At 47.8% G+C, this 4,814-nt stretch overlaps 1 pseudogene; it reads right to left on the bottom strand.

Annotated features, from left to right (window-relative positions):
* Positions 1-3,953: 3,953 nt before the first annotated feature.
* The window catches only part of LOC119111520 (uncharacterized), a 12,042-nt pseudogene continuing 11,181 nt past the window's right edge, over positions 3,954-4,814 (bottom strand).

The raw sequence follows: 4,814 nt of genomic DNA, 5'->3' as shown, positions 1-4,814 counted from the left end.
CAACCCGCGTGCTGAATGAGTTGCGACGGACGAGAGTCCTAGCTCGAGGTTTTCTGAGCTTCCATTGGTGTCCTCTCGTCACCTCCGAGTTGTGCCTTGTCAGGAACTCCTCTTCCGATAGCGACATGCCTTCGTGAAACAGCTGGTACACTGTTACCACGTCTCCCCTGCGACGACGATAGCACAGTGAGGGCAACTTAAGAAGTCTGAGCCTCTCAGGTAATGGCTGGCGCCTCACTTCATAGACAAGCCGGGTAGCTCGTCGCTGAACCCGTTCCAGCCGTTTCTGGTCCAGTTTGCCGAACGGGCCCCAGATAACGTTGCCATACTCTAAGTGCGGACGTACTAAGATCTTAAAAAGCAATGGCAACGTGCGAGCATCGATATTGGCAATAGACCACCTCACGACCGCCAGCATCTAGTTGGCCTTGGAGATCGCTTCCGCCGTCTGCACGTGGAACTGGAGCCGGTAATCCACGAAGATCCCGAGGTCCTTCTCGGTGGACTTGACCGCGATTTCGGCACTGTCCGAGAAGTACGTCAGCCTCGGGTTGCAGTTACATTGTTTTGGTAACGTTTATTTGTGATGTTCGTGGATCTAGTGGCGTATTCCTACTCAGAGTGAACCACAACGTCTGATTTCATTAAAATTTCGCTCATCGGTGGGCTTATTGAACTCATCATGAATATAAGATCCGTTTTGCGACAGCGGCGAAGGGTTCTCAGGGTCAATTTGAACACGCGCTTGGGCGGGTGGGTCAAATTGACCCCCCAAAGGTTTTCCCGGAATATTTTCCGAACGGCGCGTTGTAGCCGCGCCAAATTTTGCATAGTTGTAAGCAATAGAATAGCGGGTCGTCTGACATCAAAATTTAAATATATCTTGCAAGGTCGTTGACCTATGGCAGGTCAAAGCCAGGCCAGGGTTTCAGCGAAAGCACGTTCTAGGGAATCGTTCAATCCGATCAAACAACGGAGTGCTAGACGAAGCCAGACGTCACTGAGACACTATCTAAGGCAAAACAACAATTTAATAAATAAATAGTATTGACCTAGGGTCAAGCATGTGGGTCAGACCAAGGACAAAACCAACCCGTTTTATTACTCCTGGGCTTGCTGTGTGGGCTGGTTTCTGGCGCTCATTCCGAACATGTTTATGGCAAGAACCGCAGTATACACCTTCCATTGACTTCTTATAGGTCAGAATAGTTCACTGACCTAGAATGACCCAGGTCAACAAGCTGCTTTTAGGAACATATTGTCCAGCGTTATCTTTGTTGCTTATCCAAATGCAAAACTCAAAACGGTGTTATATCATTTTGGTCATCATGATCTTCAAAAGGTCAAACTAGGTCACTGACCTTAACTGAGCGTATGACATTTTGCTTAAAACAGTTGCCTGGGTTCTAGAGGCCCTTTGGAGACCAATCTGGAATTTGACCTTGTTTGGCCTTATCTGACCTGATGGTCATGACTTAGGAACTTTAAAATTTGACCTAAGTGAGTTCACATACAGGCCAGCACACCCTGTGAATTTGGTGTCTCTAGCTCTCTTAGTTCCCGAGATCTCGGAGGGGGGTGTCAAACTGACCCCTCCACCCGAGCGAAGGGTATCCAACCGGCCCCCCGGGCGCATGTTTCAGGGTCAAACAAGATCAATGACCTTAACTGACTGTGTGACATTTTTCTTAGAACAGTTGCCGAGGTTTTAGGAGTCCTTTGGATACCAATCTGGAATTTGACCTTGTTTTACCTTATTTCACCCGAAGGTCATGACCTAGGGACCTCAAACTTTGACCTAAAAGAGTTTACGTGCGGGTCAACACATTCTCTTAATTTGGTGTGTCGATCTCTCTTAATTCCCAAGATCTCAGGGGCGGGGGTCAAATTGAACCCCTCCTATCGAAGGGTATCCAACTGGCCACCCGGGCGCGTGTTAGCGTCAAAGTACGGCGAGTGTCATATGCCGCTCAAAATCGCCAGGAAGATAAATGGAAGACGGAACAAAACCGGTTCCTAAAGATCGACCGAGGTAAAGTGTCGAGTAGATGAGGTCTTCGTCCTGACAAACCTTGACAGCACAGGTCAAACTCAAAATCAAATGATGGGGAACGTCAAAACGTCCGAATCTACCAGCACCGGCATATTGAGTCGAAACTTTCGACTTGAGACCCAAATTCGGAGGCATACAATGTCAAATTCCAGAGGAGCAATGCTAGTTTTTACAGCATTTCACCTTCAGGGTCAAATTCCATGTAAAATAAGTTGAACACCAGAACGTCTAAATTTGCCGGTATTTGAGGCCAAAATTACTTGCACTAGGTAGATAAGTTCTAGAATGAATAAAGTATTCATTCGTAATACCAGTTGACTTCCAAGGTCTAACTCAAACTTAAAAAACAGAGGAGGGTGCAAACTGAACAAGTCGTGTAGAGCGTAAATACTCCATCCATCGCTAGGAACAGCATCAAACGACATATTGTTTGACCAGGCGTTCATCAGAGCCTTGCCTGTCGACCTCATAGCCGTTGCAAACAGAACCTTTTTGAAAGGATCCCACCTGATGACCGCGGTTACACTGAACAACTTCAAGTGTTGCCTGAACAACCCAGCTACGACCCAGCCATTTCACCCGTATGGCCCCTATTTGGTTTAAAATGGCCCACATGGGCTCTGGTGGGCCACGGGCTCAGCATGGGCAAGCGGTGCCTTCAAATGATACCAAATTGGCCACACACCATAGCTGAAACCCTCATGAAACCACGTTATGTGCTACAAGCAGGCAGCATTTTGCATGACCATCTGCCCGTGCTGGTAAACTTTGCAAGTTATCGGCCCGTGGTCTTAACTAAACATTTCCTCTGCGGAAATAAATTCAATTTTTCATTTTTGTAAGATTTAATCCGAACCCTTTGAATGAATGAATTTCTGGGATCAGAGCTCATGCTAAGCAGTGCTTGTTGTGTTAGCCCTGGCCCCCACCATCCGATCGCACAATTCCAGGCAAGGACAGAATTTAGTGGCGGAAGTTTAATGCCGCAATGCTCGGCACGGTTCGTTCTGCCCAGTGATATTATTTAACCCTTAGCGCGACCGCTGCCACCGACCGCGATAGCACTGAGCAAAACTAGGTTGCTTTGGTCATTCCGCATTTGATTATAACAATCAGTGAATACTTATTCGAGTAAGTAAACGTCGTGTTCACCTCTGCGACAGTTCCATGCTTCAAACCACGCGCCGACTTTCATAACGCCTTCAACAGTCGATTCAGCAGGACTGGCTTATTTAAACAAAGTAGCTTGGAATCAGTTTGCAGGTAGCGATGTGTCCTGCCCACTTTGTTTGTTCTGCTAAGCCATTAAACGCTTGTCAGCGTCGTCTGTGCTGAGGAATCGAGGCCGGGGACGGTTAGAAGAGCATCTTAACGGAAGGAGACGAGTAAGATGTGTGGCTGGACCCTCGAATGAGACGTGTGCCTGAAGCCCCAATGTATACTAGGGTCCGATCACAAGATCATATTAATGTGGACGCATATGGGAACCTGAGTCCGTGCTTGGAATGCAGGCACATGCATGTTTTCGATGTCGTTTGCCTGCACGAGTCATCTTCATGTATACATATTTAAAGGAGAGAACGAGCGGGCGCGGGCAGCAGTGCCTGGCGCCCAGTGCGTCTGCTTCATTCCATGCGGGACTCGAAGGTGTTTCAGTACTTCCTAACCACGGACTACCATTTCTACTTGCACATAGTTCACTGGTGTCACATTAAGCCGCCCTACGGTAGCATGTCGCCTGTTTCCATATGTGCGAACACGGGTGAGTCAATACCAGCTAAACGTTTTCGAAGGTAACCCAAAGTTGCCCACAGGGACGAACCAGATGAATACCAGCAGGTTATGCCTTGCTGAATATATTTCAGCAATCAACATACGACGTTTTGTATTTCACCAATACGTCACAAGCAAAGCACAACCACATATAACTTAGCAATACCCAGATTCGTCTTTGTACACCACACGCATCTTCATTCAGCCTGGGGCTTAAACAACCTCTAATGGTGGTCAGGTCCGAGGCCTGCAAACACTCCCTAAAGTCTAACAGATCTGTAGGTATATGTACTTACAACGACCACCGCGAGATTCAACATCAGAGCCACACGACCGCGTGGCGTGAATACAAAAACACTCGAGCATGAATGGTTTTGGCCGTTTTAAACACGTAAACCGATTTACCAATCTTCTTATTTTAATATTTTCCATGCAGTCCGGTGTTTGCTGCTCCTGTACACGCCATTTTACGTGTTTCGATGTTGACTGGTCAAAACCAGAAAACAGGAGGGTTAGACCTCACCCCTGCTTTCCGTGATTGGTCCAAGTTGGCGCGCGACATCCTTTGCAGGAGTGAACGAACATGTACGAGTGCGCCGGGCACCGGCCGACCTTGTCTCGAACGAATTCATGGTAATTGGAAAACAAGGGACCAGTTGTTCCCTCCATGAGCGTGGATAGACGCCTGAACCTCACTTTTCAAGACATGCTAAAAGCCATCCCTGCACGCTTGTTACCGCAGAAGTTTCTATTAGGCACAAATTCATATATGGGGACTTACCGTACCCACGAGTTAAGTTATAAGACAGCAGAAGCGTTCTCGTAAATGCCCAACTTATCAGGTAAGCGCACTGACCGCTTCGTTCGGCATTCACTGTCCTCTTGGAGCGCACTCACAACATCGGAATTATAGCCGCGCATGCATGCACCACTGCGTCTCCACCATGCCCAGGGAAGCCTGGGGCTTAGCCTGCCACTACTAATAGTG

The sequence above is a fragment of the Pollicipes pollicipes genome, unplaced genomic scaffold, assembly GCF_011947565.3.
Source record: "Pollicipes pollicipes isolate AB1234 unplaced genomic scaffold, Ppol_2.1 Scaffold_7261;HRSCAF=8764_pilon_pilon_pilon, whole genome shotgun sequence".
Classification (NCBI taxonomy): domain Eukaryota; kingdom Metazoa; phylum Arthropoda; class Thecostraca; order Pollicipedomorpha; family Pollicipedidae; genus Pollicipes; species Pollicipes pollicipes.
Note: the sequence above shows the minus strand (reverse complement) of the source record. Positions and strands in the feature narration are given on the sequence as shown.